Source organism: Microcebus murinus, chromosome X (assembly GCF_040939455.1).
Source record: "Microcebus murinus isolate Inina chromosome X, M.murinus_Inina_mat1.0, whole genome shotgun sequence".
Lineage (NCBI taxonomy): Eukaryota > Metazoa > Chordata > Mammalia > Primates > Cheirogaleidae > Microcebus > Microcebus murinus.
This window is the reverse complement of record NC_134136.1, coordinates 83,033,948-83,053,435: the sequence shown is the minus strand read 5'-3', so window position 1 is coordinate 83,053,435 and position 19,488 is coordinate 83,033,948. Positions and strand designations below refer to the sequence as shown.

At 41.8% G+C, this 19,488-nt stretch overlaps 1 protein-coding gene across 2 annotated transcripts in view; it reads left to right on the top strand.

The window, feature by feature from the left end:
• The window catches only part of NLGN4X (neuroligin 4 X-linked), a 321,699-nt gene that overhangs the window by 100,056 nt on the left and 202,155 nt on the right, over window positions 1-19,488 (top strand). The gene's annotated exons all lie outside the window — the stretch shown is intronic.

Below are 19,488 nucleotides of genomic sequence, written 5' to 3'. Positions count from 1 at the left end.
TTGCATTTCCCACCCCCCAAATCTTCTGTATGTATGCTTTTTCTCATTTTCTCGTGTGGTTGCTTTGAGCTTTATGCATTAAGCATTCAACATCAGATACGGAAAATTTTATGTATTCACTCAGCACTTAGGACACTCATTTCTCTTCATGTTCTCATCAACCTACTAAGTATCGGTTTAATTATCCATGTAGAAACTGGATATGATAACAATTCCAATCTTCTTACAAGCTTGTATCTGTGAGCCACTTTATTTTACACATAGACATTCAATCACTCACTCAACAAGCATTCATTGAGCACCTGCTATATACTCCAGGCTCTTTTCTAGGTGCTGATAATGGCAGTAAAATTATAGACGACAGTGGGCATCATCCCTCCCCTTCCAGCATGTAAGTGAATTAAGAAGTGAATGCAGAGTATTTGAGAACATGATTCACCCTGTGGAAGAAAATGATGCAGAATAAAGTAGAATAACAGGGACACGCCTGCACAGTTGTTATTTTAGGTGCAGCAGTCATTGAGGCCATGCTGAGACCTGAGGGAAGGGAGGGAAGGGTTTTCTATGAGGCTGGAACAGCATGTGCAATGACCTTGAAGTCATGGAGTCTTTGATGTGTTCAAGAAATATCGGGGAGGCCAGTTTGGGTGGAGTGGATAGAGTGAAGGAAAAGTCAGAAAATGATAGGTTCTGATGTCACACTACACAAGGCTTGGAGTCCCTGGAAAGGGCGTTAGCTTTTCAGTGATGGGGATGAGAAGCCGTAATAGAATTCTGAGCTGCAAAAACACAAGTTCTGACTTACATTTTTATCAGATCACTCTGAGCTCTGTTTGTAAAGTGAGCTATAGGGAGGTGTGCACGCATTTAGGGAGATCACCTAGATGGCTTTTGCAATAATGCATGTAGGAGAGGATGCTGGCTTCTTACAGAGAGCTGAAGAGCAACACGTGGCCAGATTGTGGGGATACTTTAAAGGAAGATCCATCAGACGGATGATTCGTGGGTTGCAGGATGAAGGAGAAAGAGACAGCTTGTGGCTAAGCCCAGTTCCCTGGGCCACAGTGACCGCAAGGATGGAGTTGCTGCTTGCTGAGAACAGGGAGTCCGTGAGAGGAGCAGTTTGGGGTGAGGGAACTAGGAGATTGGTTTGGTTCCAGTTAAGAATGGACTAACGAGAGATGTCTCAGAGACACCTGGGTGCGGGAGTGTGGACATGACGAGAAAGGTCTACATTGGAGATTCACAGACAGGACACTGCACCATGAAGCTGATCTTTACAGGTCTGAGGCTGAATCAAATTCCCAAGACAATGAATATACATAGAGAAGAGAAACAAATGCAGTCGAAGGAAAAGAAGGGGGAAGAAGAGGAGGAGGAGGAAGAGAAGAAGACAAGAAAGAGGAAGGAGAAGAAGCAAAAGAGAGAGAGAGACAGATAGTGGGGTTAAAATCATATCAACCCCAAACACAATTATTAATGACCTGCCATATGAAAAGTTCATTTTTTCCCTTTTACATTGCACCCCATCCATGGGCTGCTGTCAGTCCTCTTCTATTCCAAGCTCTTATTCTGGACCACAAGCTAACATGCCGTGTTTACGGAAAGCGGAAATGTGCAATGGTTCCTTCAGCTTCTGCTGAGATGGGCGCTGTCACGCTCAATGCATGTCATTGTCCAGAGCAGTTCCCCCTCCTCTGGGGAGAGGCTACAAGGGACATGACAACGGGTGGAGAGCGAGGGGGTGTGGACAGCAGTCCAGGAAAAAAAGGATCGGCTGTGCTAAGTGCTGCTGACGTGTCCAGTAGCACGAGGATGAATAACCAACCACCCAGCGTGTCACTCGAAGGTCGCAGTGACCTGGCTTGAGCTATTTCAATGGAGCTTGATATCACAGGGGCTGGAGAAGGAAGAAAACCGAAGCTAAATGCAATCCTTTCAAGCAGTCGTGCTGTACGTGGGAGCAGGGAGGTGGAGCAATCCATAGCTTTCGGGAAAGCAGGTTGGAGGGGACATTTTTAAAGATGCGTACGTGACGGCAGGTGTGTGTGCAATGGCAGGGATCAAGCAGAGGGTGGAAATGCAGGTGCAGGAAGAGCGGGACCACAGCCAGGTGTGGATGTTGGTGGGCTGCATGGGGCAGGATGCTCTGTAGAGCGGGGAGACTGGAGAGAAGTAGGGCCACTCCGTCCGTGCCCGGGAACGGAGGGAGGACGGGAAGCCTTGCTGGAGATGCTGGAGGTTTGGCGAGTCAGGGCTGGGGAGATGTTGTTCTGACAGCTGGTGCTTTCTCAGGTGACCAGGTGAGCCTGAGGTTGAAGGAGAGAGGGGAGAAGGCAGAATCATCGCCCAGAGGACGGGTTGAGAGTGTGCGATGTGAGAGGAGACACGGCACTGAACCTGGTCTGTGTGGTTGCAGGTTTTCCTCCAGGCACGTCCTCCTGCTCAGGTGCAGAAAGGGCAGGAGCTGGGTTTACCTGGCTGCAGGTGATGCCGCCTGCACACGTGAGGGTTGAGAGCCAGGGACTGGGGAACACAAGGCATTGGCGAGAAAGGCGGATCACGGACTTTAGCAGAGAGGTGGACAAACAGCAGGACAGGAGACCGGCACGCACGGGAGGGGGAAAGGTAGGATTCAGCGACGTGGGATGAAGGTGAACTCCTTATTGTGGATGCCTAATCCCGTCAAACTGCCGCACTAGTGCAGTTGTGCACACACAAGCGTTTGCTTTTTCTCACATGGAAAAACAAACCCCCCCAAAATGAAACCAAAATGGCATCTACTACCTGGAAGTCCATGAGAGCACACTCAAAATAATAAAACACACACATGAAAGAGAAAAATGAAATCTGTTAGTCACGAAAGTCATATGTCCAAAAACTGGAAAACTTCTTGGGCTGTGGGAAGGTTCAGAGCCCACTTATTCATTGTAAGGAGAGGAGTTCACTTCCTGCTCTTTTCACAGTGTTCATTAACTTCTTTGCATTTGTCAAAGTAGCCCTAATTTAGGGGGAGAGAACGGTGGGACCCTCTGTGTCCTAAGACTTTACGGGAAGCCAGTTGCACGTGCTAAACAGGTGGTATATCTTGAGAGTCGCAGAGTCAGGTGCACACCTGCAAAGGAAGGTTCTGCGTGTCGTAGGGACATGGTGAGGGAGGACACGTCCAGAGCGCCTGCCTTGGTCTCTTCACCGCCCCACTTCTAAAAACATTTCTCTCACTACAGGAAGCATCCATCTGTGTGTTTTGGCTTCTGCATGTTCCTATTCCTAGAATGCTCCTTCCAAGTTTCTGCTTTTCCAAGAGCTGCTATTTCTGAATCTTTTGCAGTTTCTTCTGCAAGAATCAGTCATCGCTTCCGTGGGTCTGCCAGGCCAACTTCTGCTCCCCATCCATGCATCTGTGGAATGCTGGGTCTTACGTTGATGTCCCTTCTCCTTCAAGGAGATGCAAAGCCCCTGAGAATAGGGGTGCATTTTTGCCCAGCAAGTACCTACAATAGCATAGGAGTCCTACAAACTCCATTAGAGAAATGTGTACACCGAATATATATTTGCTTTCCTGCTTTTGCTAAAAAGGATGCATGTTGCACCCTGTATTTCCAAGACAAGCCCAGCTTTGTTCTTATATACATGCCGCTGTGGTCCTGTAAAATTTGTGTTTCGTTCCAAGCCCCTAAAAAATCAGTATCCTACATTATCACTGCCATTCACTCTGCATTTTTATGAATGATTACTGGACCGCTTAAAACAGTGTTTCCTCTAACATTCATCCATCTTCCTGGAACTGCATGATGCTGAATTATTAAAAGGTTCTTTTGGACATTTGCTCAAAAATGGAGCACCCTTCTTTCAACACACGGGCGTTTTGCCTAAATTATTATTTATTTCTTCCTGGAAACCACGTAGAGATGAAGACCTACTTTAGGAAAAAAAATTTTTTCAATAGGTTATATAGACTGCGACAGTTGGAGTCATGGTGACTGCTGTTTATGTCTGCCAGGGATAGTTTTTAGGGCTTTAATGAAAGGCAGTACCTGCTGTGTAGCAGTTTATCGGCGGGGTTCGGGATGGTTTGTGGGATGCTGTTGCCGCTTTGTGAGAAGGCAGACGTGTGGATGGCTGGCAAGATTGTCCAGGGGGCTTCCTCTAGGATGGGATAATTCACAAAGCAGATGTCTCCCCCCTCCGTCACCACCGATAACTGTGCCATGCTGCCTTCCTTTTAATGATTCTGTACATCATGAAAAAAAAATCTCTCTGATTTGGTGTTTCATTTACCCAACTTTGATTACTAAAATAATAAAGGAGAAACACAAATACTTTTAAGATAAAATTAAACTTTCACATTCCAAGCCATACAGCGTTGCAGGTGTGTGTGTGTGTGTGTGTGTGTGTGTGTGTGTGTGTGTGTGTGCATTTTCACCTTTATAGGAACAGCCTGGCTTTGCAGAGACTAGTTTTTGCTAAGAACTTTCTGCTCAATTGGAGCTTTAAGTTACAGCATGGATTGCCTATGCCAAGGAAAGTGGCAGGATGTGGCTTCAAAAGCAACCGCATCTTATAATGATCCAAATGGGAACCTTTCACAAGAAGTATGACTTTTGTCTTATATTATAAAAAAGAGCCCAGTGTTGGAATTGTCTCCATAAATGCCATGAGTAAAATAAATTCAGCAAACAAAGTGACTGATACTCTACTAAGACTATTCCTTCCTACATGGTTTTTGCCAAAAGCCATTTAAATTCTCCAAAGATCTACATCGATGATTATGTGATGGAGTACAGAAGTCCAGGGAATGGACAAAAATGTAGAAAAACTTTTAGATTCATGAGTTTAACAGAAGTAAATCTAATTCTACAGAAATCTTACAATCACTCCAATATGGCTGGAAAAGTCCATCTCTAAGTCAGTCTGCTATTCGTGTCATAAATTTTTTTGAGAAAAAAATCAGTTTTCAACCTGGATTAACACTTAATATCCAGTCAAATCCAGGATGTTGCAAAATGACACTGAAGATGCTGTAATTCTGGGTCATATTTATGGTTTCAGGATTTCTGATATGCTATAAAGTTGTAACTTCTTACTTATAGTTTCTTGTCTTTCTGCAACACACCAAGCAAGTCCAAACACTTGAACTACAGATTTCCTTTATAAACACCTTTGTTGGGGCTTTTCATGTTTAGATTTTCCCTTTATGCTAAATTATCTGAGTTAAAATTTAAATATATAGATATATGAATTACTTTTCTGAAAAAATTCTCCAGAATAATTTTTAGAAATAAACATTTTATTTTAGTTCTAGATTAACAGAAAAGTTGTGGAGATAATATAGTGAGTTTCCATATACTCCACCCCCAAATTTCCCTACTATTAACATTTTACATGACTATTATATGTTTGGCACAATTAATGAATCAATATATGTACATTTCTGTTGACTAAAGGCCACCCATTCTTCCCATTTCCTTGGTTTTTACCTTTTGTTCTTCTTCTGTCCCAACCAAGATCCCATGTTACATTTATGGGTCATATCTCCTTAGACTCACTTTGGTCATACAAACTGCTTGTTGTTCTGTTGTCCTTCACGACCTTGGCATCTTTGAGGAGTACTCATCAGGGAAATTTTGGAGAATGTCCCTCAATTTACCTCTGTCTGATGTTTTCCTCAAGCTTATGCTGGGCTTTGGGGTTGTGAGGAGGAAGACCACAAAGGCAAAATGCCATTGTCTTTTATGTCCTATCAAGGATGAATACTATCAACCTGATGTTGTTGTGGATATTGACCTCAGTCACATGGGTCAGGTGGCATTTGTTTCTCCACTACCCACTTCCTCACGGTACACATGCTTTCCATACCATACTGTTTGGAAAGAAATCACTACCTGCAGCCTACATGCTTAAGCATTCTTAAGAAATGAGGAATTATGTTCCCCTTCCTTGAGCACAAACTATCTACATAAATATGAAATTATTACGCATGAAAGGTTTGTCTATTCTCCCCCATATATTTATTTATTCACTCACTTATATCCATATCGACTCATGGATATTTTTATCCTTTGGGCTATAATCTAGTGTTATTTATTTACAACAGGTTTTAGGAAGTAATCAGGGACTGATTACTTTTTTCATTTTTGAGCATTGAGCATACAGTTTTTTGGTTTTTGGGTTTTTTTTCTAGGAGATAAACCTACAAAACAAAACTACATTTCGCATTTTAGGACACAAGTATTTTCTCATTAAACTTGATTTGCAAGAAGCCAGGTTATTAATGTATTCACTCATGGCTCTAGCTTGTTTGATTAAAATTGTTCTCCCACAAACCAAAGTATTCTTGTTACCCTGAATATTTAACCGATTTTTACAATAGTGTTTCCTTGACAGCTATGAATAGATTTTTTTTTAAATCCCAAGATAAGATATTTTATAATTGATGGATTTATGATCTGATAGGAATTTCTCTTAGTCTGTCTGGCTACTATAAGAAAATACCTTAGACTGGATAATTTATAAACAACAGAAACTTATTTCTCACAGTTCTGGGGGCTGGGAAGTCCAAGATCAAGGTGCCAGCAGATTTGGTGTCTGGTGAGAGCTTGTTCTTCACAGATGGCTCCTTCTTGCTGCACCCTCATGTGGTGGAAGGGACAAAGCAGGTACCTTCAAACCTTTTTATAAGGGTACTCATCCCATTTATGAGGGCAGAGCCCTCATGACTTAATTACTTCTCCAAAAGCTCCCCCTCTTGATATGATCACATTGGGTATTAGAATCCAACATTTAAATTTTTAGGGGACACAATCATTCAGACTATGGCAGGGTACATTAGGTTAAGGGTGTTCCAGACTTGAATGAATCTGTTAAATGTCTTTAACATGTTTTTACTTTCCCTCAAGTAAAACTAAATAAGGAAATCAATAACACTGTGTATATCTCCTAATAATAATGGTTTCTAATGGCTCATTGACCTGTGTCACTATCATTTTAGGGCCTTGGCTCTCTTATGGCCCCAGTCATTTGATTTGCTTTGCCAGGTAGAGTGTTTACCCCCCTGCCACCCCCTTTGGGGCATAGGCAGTCAATAACACACCTGTCACTTCTGATGCACACCTTGGGTTCTCCATCTGTGCAGGCTCAGGAAGAGGTGACTTGAGGGGTCAGAGCTAAACATTCATTATCATCGCCTTGCATTTCTATTTTTAGTCCCCTCCAAGCCCTTTCATTCAAAATGAAAGCCAACAGGAGACTCTCAAAAACTAGGTAGCAAGGACTCACCAAAGTACACAGAAGCTGTTTCTCTTGGGTTGACATGACAAGCCCCTCCAAGGGCAATTGCATTTTTTTTCTGTCTTTCCAGGATTTTTACCTCTTGTCCAAATGCGCTGCTTTTTTCCCCTTTTATTTTATCATATTATGGGGGTACAAATATTGTTAGGGTTACATATATTGCCCCTGCCATTCCTCCCCCCGCCCCCCACCTTGCCAAAACATCAAGCGTGTCCAACCCCCAGGTGGTGCACATCACACCTATTTTGTAAGTATATATCCTTCCCCTCCTCCCCCCTCCCATCTGCCCACCACCCAATAAAAGTTTTTTTTTTCCCTTTTTTGACCTTTTGGTTACGTTGTATATCTTTGCCTTTCCCTACGAGGGGTTAGAGGTATTCCCTCTCACCCCCCACAATGTTCGCCACAACCCTAAGATGTGTATCGCCCCCTCCCCCAAACCCTGGTGAACACTACCACCATTTGAGCACCATAGTGTTAATCAGTCAGTACCAATTTGATGGCGAGTACATGTGGAACCCATTTTCTTGATCTTGTATCACCTCACTTCAGATAATGGGTTTAAGCTTAATCCAGGATAGCATAAACAGTGCTAGCTCACTGTCATTTCTTAGAATTGAGTAGTATTCCATTGTGAGCATATACCAAATTTTAATTATCCACTCATGAATTGACGGACACTTGGGTTGTTTCCATGATCTTGCTATAGTGAGTTGTGCTGCCATAAATATTCGGGTGCAGATGTCTTTATAATAGAATGTCTTATGCTCTTTTGGGTAGATGCCCAACAATGCTATTGCTGGGTCGAATGGTATTTCTATATCTAGCTGTTTGAGGTATCTCCAAATGCACTGCTTTTTGTGAGAGTTTTACTTCCAACTATCCCTGCCTCCATAGAGCAAGAGATTTGGAGGTTAAACTTTCTACAGCTCCTTTATATTTTGTAATTAAATATATTTCTGGGATGGAGGATGCCTAGGAGCAGAGAAGCATATTAGGAAACAGCAACCTGCTCAGCATCTGCCTGGGGGAATCTGAGCCCAGTTGAGCTCGGGGCTCTGACAGCCCAGCCCCTTCACCATGGGTTACCAGCTTCCCTTCTTATGGGGCCTCACTGTCTATGGGCAGGAGCCTCTTCTATAGGGCACGAGATGAGGGGTGGCTCCCTTACAGCACCGGAGACTTTAGAAATCTGCATTCTAGACTGGTCTGCTCTACACTGCCTCAGATTTGACCTGTAGCCGTAAGCAAAGCTTCTGACTGCGCTGTGAATTTCTGGAGCACATTTGTTTGCTAATAGAGATATTACTATAATTCCACAAGGGCTTTTAGTCTCTTCCTCAGGGCTGCGCCCTTCCGTGTGGCTTGGCAGAAGAGGGGAGAGAGAAAGATTATGGGCATCCACAGCCTTGCATTTGAAGGAGTGAAGCCCTGTGATTTTCCCTTTGTGTCAGGAAAGTGTTTTCGTGCTGCTTGGCTAGCCAGCTCCGGGGCACATTTACCAGTCAGGTGATGCTGAAATCTGTAGCCAGTATCCTGGCGAAGCTGTGAAACCCTCCCTCTGAGGCCTAACTGCTGTAATTAGGAGAACTGGTGCCAGCGGATTTGGGAAAAGGTTTGCAGACACAAAGCAAGAGTTCTGAAAGAGAAATGAGCATCAGGTTCAGCTAAGGTGTTTGCGCATTCTTTTTTGTTTGTATTTGTCTTTGGTTTTTTGATCATTGCATGTGTGATGTTTTCTGCTGTTGAACATCTGGGTGTGTGTGATCACTGCTATAGAGCTTCGGTGTTTTACCTTGTTTGACTGATAAACCAAAAAGAGACCAGGAAATTTATTTTTTTAAAGTGACGAATCAATTATTTAATTCCCTTGTTCATTAGGATTAGTTAATTAACTTGTGCGGTAAAACCTGTTGACATTGTCTGTCATAATAAAAATTGGGTCAGCCCCAACCTCCCTGCAAGTTCACGTTCTCATGTCGTTCACTCCGTCTTAACATAATCCCACGTTTTATGGGATTGAATAGCTTGCACCACATTTATAATGTTATGTTCCAGGTGTTACTTGGCTTCTGAAGGTTTGTAAAATCCTGAATGTGATACATAGAGTATTAGAGAAAATTAAATAAAGGTGAGTTTAAAACGAAGCTCATCTCGTGCTGCTTAAAACAGGGATATGCTTGGGAGCAGCTGGCAAGCACATCTGATCTGGTTTTGGGAGGCAGCCTGAAGCGGCTGCCCAGGGAAAGCACAATTTAGGCCAAAACCGGAAAGATGAGAAGGGATTGGCCAGGTAATGAAGATCCACACACAAAACTCTGCAGTCAGTTCCTTGCCTTGTGTGGAGAATTGATTGCTCCAACTAACCATTATGTTTCTTCCGTTCTTAGTTTACACACGTGTATTCATGATCATTTCATTAAAAAAGAAGCCTCATGTTATCATGCAAGTTCCAAAAAAAGTAAATTTAGTTTGTACCAGAAAGCGAATTTCTGTGAGAAGATTGCAGTGTTTTGCCATGAAGTGGACATCACCGTGAGACTCGGGCGTTTGGCTACACGCTTGTGAAGTCCAATCCATTCTGATTCTTTATTTGGGTGGCAATAAATGCTGAACCTTCTGACTCGCCTTGTATTTTTTTAGGCTAGATCTTCCTAAAAGCAGAGGTTTAGGGAAAACACATGTACCGGTTCATTGCAAATAATATGCCAAGAATCAGGGATGGGGAACTGGCATCGCAAAGCAGACAAAGAAGGAGAAACAATCAGAGATTATATCAGCCACGAGTGAGTGGCTGTTGTTTGACCTGGTGAGCTTGCCTGAAAGCCCTGCTGGTGTGCCTCCCGAAACTGCCTTCCTTGGGCGAAAATGGAGTATCCACTTGCTCATCAATTTTCAATTCCTCTTAGTCTACCGGTGGCTGAAGTAAGGCAGATGGCCAAGAGGTGCCCAGTGCAAGCAGCAAGTGAAACCGAGCTCTCCCAGCTGTGGTTGAACTTGGGTCAAAGTCTGTGCATGTCTTCAAAGATTCTCCGAGTGGCATTCACGCTCATCATTTGATTGTTCTCAAATCAGTGAGGCCACATCTTTATGAATAAAGGAAGGATAAAAAGGAAACTCTCATTTCAATTTTTAGGTTTTGTGAATAACAGTGGATTTCAAGAATTCCTCAGTTTCTTCCTAGATGTCTATGTAGATTTTTGCCCGCAAATACATTGGCAAGTCTTGGTTTTAGCATCCTAAATCTCCCGTTTAAAGAAGGGATTACCTCTGCCCTTGGAAAGCTGGCATAGCTGCTGGTTCTTGGCTTCATGTTGTGGGAAGAATTTAAGATTCACAAGACCTTTTGGGCAAACAAGATGTCCCTCAGAAAGTGAATGGATAAATAAACTATGGCCACTCTGGTGAGGAATGTTGATAGTGGGAGCAGTATTCCTGGGTGGGGAGTGGGTAGGTAGGTATATATAGGAAATGTCTGTACCTTTCTGCATTTTACTGTGAACCTAAAACTGCTCTCATAAAATAAAGTTTTCAATAAAATGAGCTATCGATATTTCAGCTGATCGTTTAAAAAAAAAAAGCGAGAGAATTTTACCTTTGAAGGATTTACTTGATGACAGCCAAAATTACCAGCCGAGCAAGTTTAGCCTTACATAGACGCCTCCCTTTTCAAATCGCTGTGGTTACCAACTTCCCCTACTGAGAAGTGAACATTTCTGCCTGAAGGTCAAGTGTTCCTAATATCCTCTGGAAAGCTGGCCAGAGTCCGAGCATCGGAGAGGAAATGCACATTTTGCTCTTGTTCCTTGACACAACCCCCATCTGGAATCATAGACCTGGTGGAGTTGAGGACTTTCGGGGCTGTTTTGGGATTATTGGAAGAGTCTTTCCAGTCGCTTCTGTGCTGAAATAGGAAATGTTGTGGGTGCCAAGTACATCGTAGATGGCAGTCTGTTGGGTGATGTTGGCCCAGCTTAGGAATTCTACCTTTTATTGCCTGTCCTAAGTTACAGAAGAACAAAACAGAATGTAACAGGCAGATTAACATAATTCCATGAAACCAGTGGAACAGAGATCCAGACAGTATAGTGTAAAGCCGTCGTCCTCAGAAGGAGTAGGAGAAGTGACTTAGCCCTTCAGGGGGTATTTGTCAATGCCTAGAGATATTTTTGGTTGTTGCAACTGAGCACAGGTTGTATCACTACTTGCATCCAGTGGGGAGAGGCCAGGAATACTACTCAGCATCCCACAGTGCCCAGGACGGTCTCCCACAACAAGAAATCGTCTGGTCCAAAATGTTAGTAACCGACATTTTCATAGGAAAAAATGTGGTCTTAGAGTGGTTGCTTTCTCCAAAGACAACTTGGAAATGAGATGTGACAGGGTGTGAGCCCTTTCCTCTTGGCTCCAAAGCTGGTTTTCTGGACATTGCTGAAACTTAGTAAGGGAGAATGATGATACTAACATAGTAACAGCAATACTAATAACAACAGCATCACCTACTGTTTCTTGAGTACATTCTGTGTTCAACACTCTTACAACCTGGAGACGGTTGGTGTCATTCATTCTGACCACTGGAGTGAACAACCACTGTGTTTAAGATCCTTTGATAAGATGAACTCAAGGTTTAGAAGGACCCTGCATTCCATTCTGGGATTTGGAAGTGGGAAGCGGACCACTGCTTCCTCCCACTTTTGGGTGCATCTATAGCATGATCAGGGAAGGTCCTTTCTGCCTGATTAACTGTTCTTATTTATCATAATTGATGCCATATAGTGGGCATAGATTTCCAGGGTCCAAGTGGCAACCAGCATCGATGAATATAAAACACTCTGTGAATGGAAAACCCTTTGGTCTTTGTTCTGTGTGCTGTCTTAGGGCTGCTTACTAGCGATCAGGGACTGTATAGACCTGGAGACCCTTATCCACAATTCAAAAGTCAAAAACTGTTCAAAACACAGCAGTGATTTTATAACTCTTTTTGTGGCCAGACTTGATTTGATAGATGTTTAGGGTTTTTATTTTGCACTGCAGGGCTGACATTTAGATTTTTTTTCTGTGGACATATTAATGAGTTTGATTTTGAGATGATGTTTCAGATCCCTCTGGGGGTGTTGCATAATGTATCTAAAAACCGAGAAATCCTAAATTCCCCTCCGCCCCCACCACAAAGCATATTCATTCTCAAGGGTTTCAGACCCCTGATGGTGGACTTGTGATATCAAAGCTATCATCAGCCATGTTGGTGGCCAGCGATCCAGTGGACATGAGTTGTGTAGAGAGAAGTGAGTTAGTCTGGAAGTCAGGCAGTGACTGCAGAAATAAGTCACATTTCCTGATTTCCAAAGAACAGCAAGGAATTTCACCAACTCCCTTACCTTTAAAGACTTGGTCTGGGTTGTTTTTGTGGCTGACTACGAAAACCATAGAAAGGGCCGCCCGTCAAGATACTGGCATTTCTTTTTGGAGAGGAAGTTAGCAGTGAGTCCTGACATGTGCTCAGTTTGCCAGAGAAACTCCTGGCTTAATTATCGGGATGGATTTCCCCTGGATGATTCTGGGATTAAATGGCAATTAGAGCAACGTGATAATTTCCCCACTGATGCAAATTAGAAATATAATTTACTTAATAAAACACATTAGAAAATAGTTTCGAAGCACTGAAAAGCAATGAAGCCACCCACATTTGTCCATGTAAAAAATCCCTTAGCATATTTTAAATATACTAATCTTTAGTCCTGGATTTCTTTTTTGATTATTTTTTTTTTGGCTTATGGTTTTACTTAAATTGCAATGAGCTAAATTGCAATGAAACATTTTATTCCATATTTTAAGCTACATATATTTATACATGCACAATTATATGAAGTTCATCTGAAAAAGAATGCATACATTTTAGATATTTGTGAAATAATGGTGTATCAAATGGAGGTAATTTGACCTTGCTAATCAAATTTGAAGGTAATTTGACTTTGCTAATCAAATTCCTTTTCCAATGTCCAATTATCATTCCAGTTTAAGCAGAATATCTATCTAAGAGTTATAGCTCCATCCTTACCCTGTTGGGTTCACCCACTAGAACTGTTGGGTTCAAGTCTGATCAGGATGTGAGGTTCTTTATTCCTACCTCTATCACCATATACCTTGTCCTGGTTCCTTACCTTCCATGGAGGTGGTTTGCAAGTGACTCTTGCTCCTCTCCCACCCAGGGACAACTCATATTTCCGGAAGGCCCTTCCTATCTTGTGTCTTTGACGCCAGCTCTCTGTCCACTTCTCACAACACTCATCTTCATCTCCTCATCTCAGCATTCAGGGATGGACCAGGTCCTGAGGGCATTCCCGTGAGAATTTTTCTCAGGTTCTTAGATCCAAATTTCCATGGCATTTTGGTTTCTACTTCAGTCTGAGCAGAGGGAAAGAGAGAAAATGAGAGACTGGAAAAGATCTTCAGGATAAACATGAGAGAGAGAGAGAAGTGGGGGCAGGAACTACAGATGAACAACTCATAAATACATTGAGATATAAGCCTGCCAGGGAACACAGAAACCCACGTGCGTTTAGATGCTATCCACTTGAGAAGGTAGTTAATGATATACTTTTTTGGTAAATAATATTGTCTAAAGCCCTCAGTTGGAAATATTACGATATAGGTTAAGTCTTACACGATATGTTCTTTTGTCATTTTCTATACAGATAAGTTTTCATTTCTGTATTGTTAAGAATTTGTACTTACTTGCAACTCCAAGAATGCAGTAAGCTGGTTATTACTAAGTGGAAAATGAATGTTTGATAATAGAAGTGTTTGTGGAGGAGGTGAAATTTAGGATAAACATTAGCAATTTTGGAATTTAAAACGTAGATCTAGGCAGTATGTGAAAACATTTAATAGATTTGAAAGTGAGTAGGTGTCCACACACACCACTCATGCACACAAATACATGTATATGCACACACAATGCATGCATGACCAAATGCATGCACATATTATACATACCACTCCCACACACATGCCACTCATACACAAATGCATCACTCACATACACGCAATCACCCACCCACACACAGACACACAAATATTCATATTCTTTGCCATTGATAGGCACAGAATTCTAGCCTGAGTGTAATGCACCACAAAATTATGGTTTGGTTAGAAACACCATATGGCGTGTGTACTTTAAAGACATTTTGGATTTCTCTACAATGCTGAACTGTTAACAACCAATGTTTTAAAATTAAGTTTGATAACATTTTGAAATCAAATACTGCTGCATGAAGTGTTAATGCTTTGGAATCAAGTTTCGTAGGCGTTGAGCAGTTATCGGGTGTCCTGCCAAAAGTCTAGGCAGGAAGAAAGCTCTGTGTAATAGTTGAAGAATTTCCCTACGCTGGTGTCAGCCACCTGTGTAAATACTATTTCAGATTCACTGACTTATTCAGGAGGGCTGGTAACATTTTGCAGATGCTGCATGTAGTAACGTTTGCCTGATTAACGTTGGTTTTCTCCCGAGTCCCAAACAGTCCAGAAAGACGTACAACCAAATTTATTTTCACTTCATCTCTTTTGCCCTATTCTGAAGCATTTAGTCTTGGCTACTGGTTACCCTAAGTGATTTTTCAGCCTCTAAAAAGGGACAGGAGAGGTTGGAATCTGTTCCAACTTAAACTGGAGGGAGATGAAAACAAGACAGATTCTCCAGGGAGAGAAAGACAAAAGGCAAATGAGTAGTTTTGTCCAGTCTGGAAAAGTGCGTGACCACCAGACCTTTGTGATGTAATTTTGTTTTCCTCCTGTTTGTACTGATAAACCTATCACATTGCCATTGTGTCACCAAAGTAAGTAAATATGAAACCTCTTCTCCATTAGTGTCTACTCCCTGTTTTCCAAATGTATGTTTAATATCAGAAAATGTGCAATAGAAATGGGCCTCAGGATACCACCTGCACACCCCGCTGTCATGAGCATTGCATGCTTTCAGGGAGTGCTGTTGTCTTTGCAATCTTTAATAATTCCTGCAGCTTCCCTAAGCAGTTTCTTCATGTAGCAGATCAGACCCCTACATGTACATATAGTTAATTTAGATGAGCAAATTAGATATTGGGTTTTTTTAGGTAACCGAGCAAGACTGTACACACACACATATATGAAGGCTGGAAGTGCAAGATCCCGGCGTGGCAGAGGCTGTGTCTGGCGGGGACTCACCTCCTGGCTCACAGACGGCGCCTTCCCGCCGTGTCCTCACATGGTGGAAGGGGTGAGGGAGCTCTCTGGGGTCCCTTTTATTATAATGACACTGGTCCCATCCGTGGGGGGGGGGCTCCATCCTCAGGACTCCATCACCTCCCAGAGGCCCCACCTGCTAAGTCCATCCCCTTGGGGGTGAGGATTTCAACATATAAATTTTGAGGAGACACACACCTGGAGACCATAGCTTGCTCTATCCGTCTATCCATCCAATTCCTGAATATTACATGATATATTTTGTTCATTATTTCCAGCATCTTATTGGGTTTTAAAATAATATTACAATTCTGACAGGCCTTATGTGAGAGCACCCTAGCAAGTACTTAATCCCTAAAGTTTACTAGATTTGTTCTTCCTTTCTTTTTTTTTTTTCCTGTTTACTAGTATGTTTATATTGCTTTTAAGTACCTCCTTAGGAGGACATGATTTTCCTACCTCCCAGGGCTCCTAAAATTCCCTGCCTCCTGAATTGCAATCAGTGCTTCAAGCATAGTCTGCCTCAAGTATATGTAGATGATTTTCCTGGTGGTGCTAGTGAGGAGGGTGAGAGAGAGGTAGCTGATCTTATCTCAGAGATCTGTATTTATTCTACAGGCATTTACTGTCTGCCAGTCCTCTTGAGAATATAAAATACACGAATGTAGGACTTTGTTTTATTTTCAACGTTATCCTTGCAGAATTTAGTCCATATTAAGAGCTTAAGAAACATTTGTGAATTGCATGGATGAATAAATGGATCATAATATTGTCACTGCCACGGTGTGGCTTGTGTTTCTTTTCCTGGGCCTCTTACTCCCCCTTCCTTTATCAGTCTGATTCTCATCTCTGAAGACTGATTGCCCACGATTCCTTTGCCAGCTGCTCCTGGGGAGAGATAAATTTCCCTCCACTGAACTTCACCCGCTTCTGTATATTGTGCTGTATTTTCTAACCCTCAGCCCTACCAGATGATGAAACTTGACTGAGTGATGAACTAGACTTTGCTTTTCACGAAGCTGAAGCAGGTGCTTTCCACACGTAATCATCTGATGGCATGTTCACTTCTCATACAACTGGTGAACCAGGTTGCATAGGCATTTTCACCTGGCTTCATAGATGAGAAGACGCTTAGGGACACTGATTCCAGAGGATTGCATTCCTAACAAATAAGCAAAGACAAGGCTGCTATTTTAAAATCGACATCATCACATTGCCATCTGATAATTTTTTTCAGCCTCCTTTATACAACAACTCATGAACCAGGTTGGAAAGGCATTTTGGAAAGGCTGATAATTTTTCAACATCCTTTACTTCATCCATGTTGCAGTATAAATTAATGCAGTTGTATACAATTCAGTTCAGCTTTGCAAATATTTAATGAGCACTTACTCTGTACCAGGCATTATTATATAAGTGGGTCTCTATGATGTATTAATGGGTAGTAGATTTTTTTTATCCCATTCAACTTTCAAAGGTTGATGCCTAGTCGTAGATATATAGAAAATGAATGGATGGAAACATGGTTTCTGCTGCCCAAGAGAGAGTGATCAGATGCCAACTAGAGTCCAAAAAAGAGTAAAGTGATTTTGATACAACAAAACTTAGAGGAGGAAACAAGTAAGCCTTCTTTTGTTTTTGTTGTATATTCTTCAGAGCCATTTTGGTGCTCAAAGTCTGGTAGAAATTGATATATAAGACTTGCTGATCTGAATTGGCTATCCCAGAATGATCTATCAGCTGTAATCAAAGCTGACATTCATTTACTGCTGGCTGATTCACTTGTCCACCAATGTCATGAGCATCTCCTCTGTGCTCTTTATGGTACTAGACTCTGAGAATAGAATATTGAGCAAATAAGAAAAAATAGTTTCTTATTTAATGTAGTTTATACTCCAGTGGTGTGTTTCTTCGCCGGGGGTAATTTTGCTCCAGGGGACATTTGGCAGTGTCTGGAAACAGTTTGGGGTGTCAGGACTGGGATTTGCTAGAGGTGTCTAGAGGTAGATAGAATCTGGAATGGCTATTGGACATCTTTCAACACACAGGGTAGCCCTTCATGATAAAGGATTATCTGACCTGCAATGGGAACAATGCTGAGAAACTCTGGTCTAGCAAAAATAATCAATGAATCCCGTGCAAGTGTAACTACAAACTGAAGTGTTGAAGCTAGCAGAGCTCATTGCCAGGGCTTCCCATGGAGTAAACGGCATACACATTGGTAATGAGAACACGTGGTTGAGGGACACGAATGAGTGATTAGTGTTAAGAACAGGTGTGTACAAAGACTCCAGGGTTAGAGGAAGCCTAGTAGTAATACAGTCCAGGACCTGAAGTTTCAGGTGTTACATGAGGGCAGAGGCAAAGAGAAGGTAGGCAAGGAGGAAAACCTGAAAAGCAGGCAGGGGTCAGATCTTTGAGGGCTTTGTAGACCATAAAGTACTCCAGCAGTTCATACTGTGGGATAGAAATACTGTGCTGTGGACTCCTTTCCTCTTCCACATCTAATGCTTTTTTTCTGTAATAACTTCAAGCTTTAGGTCAACATCTTTTGTTGTCTCCTCTCACCCTAACCGAGTGATAGCTCTTGGAGTTGCAGAGACAACCCCAAAATGGTTTCTGCTCTAAGAGCCCTCACTCTTTCTCACAAGACATGCAGAGTGAGCTTAGAGACTCTCAAATGCATGCCAATTTCCTCCTAAGACCTGTGCGTTTCTAGTTCTATATTGCCTTATTTTCTTCTCACATTTATGTGAGCAGTATTCATTCATCACTTTTGAGGTTTTCTTTTCTTTTCTTTTTTACCCCCTCCCTATGTTAGATTGCAGATATCTCACCCTTGTTATTGATTTGAAATGCTTGATTTGATTCTTAAAATTCAAACTGCAAAGGGGTGTGATTTGTTAAGTTTTTCAAGCCTGAGTTTGGATTGGTTTGCACTGAATGTAGTTGCTAAGCTGTCGAGTATGCAGGCATCCCTGAACTAAGGATTGACATGGATTCTTTTTCGTAGGTGGAAGTCCATGTGATAAAGGTATTGCTTTCAAATACCATTGCTTTTCATGGTGTATATTCTTGGGAAGTATTATGAGTTCATTTGGTCTATTTCTCTTCATTTTTAGTGTTTCACTACTCACCACCTTGCTAAACCACGTCTTTCAGATTTGAGGTTCTACAGCTTTATCTCTAGGGTCACATCTAGAGACTAACCGGGTGGAGTTTAGGGGCTAGGGTGTCTCTAGAATCCTATGCTTGCACACCCAGAGCGATACACTTGAGTCTTTCTTGTCAGATTTTGTTTGTTATAAATATTGTTATGCCACTACCATAAACAGTCCCAAAAGAATATCCAGGGAAAACAATATTTACAATGACTGTCTTTACTAAGTCTGTAGTCAGATTCATATCTTTAAAATATGTATACCCTTTAAATATTTCCAAGTATATCTTATGACAACAAACAAGCAAAAAAAAAAAAAAACCCACAAACGCACACACAGGAAAGCTGATGTGTCTCTATTAATATCAGGCGAAGACGACTTCAAGATAAACACTATCTCCATAATAAAAGAGAGACGTTTCATAGTGGTACTAGGAACACCTCCTCAGAGAGACCTAGTAATTTTAATTGGTGTGCACCCAATAACAGAGTTTTGAGATACAAAATTAGACAGCAATAAATACAAAGAAGGACATGTCAATAATATAATTGGTAATATTAAGAGATCCACTCACAGAAATAGAAGAAATACATGGATGGAAAACACACATACACACCATAAGGATATACAAATTTTCCACCACCCTACCAACACCATTGACCTAATGGACACATACAGAACACAGCACACAACTGCAATAGACATGCATTATTTCTGAGCACACGTGGAACACAAAAAGACATCATAAGCTGTACCATAAGACAAGTATTGCTGTGTTAACAATGACTGAAATGAAATCACACCAAATGTGTTTGCT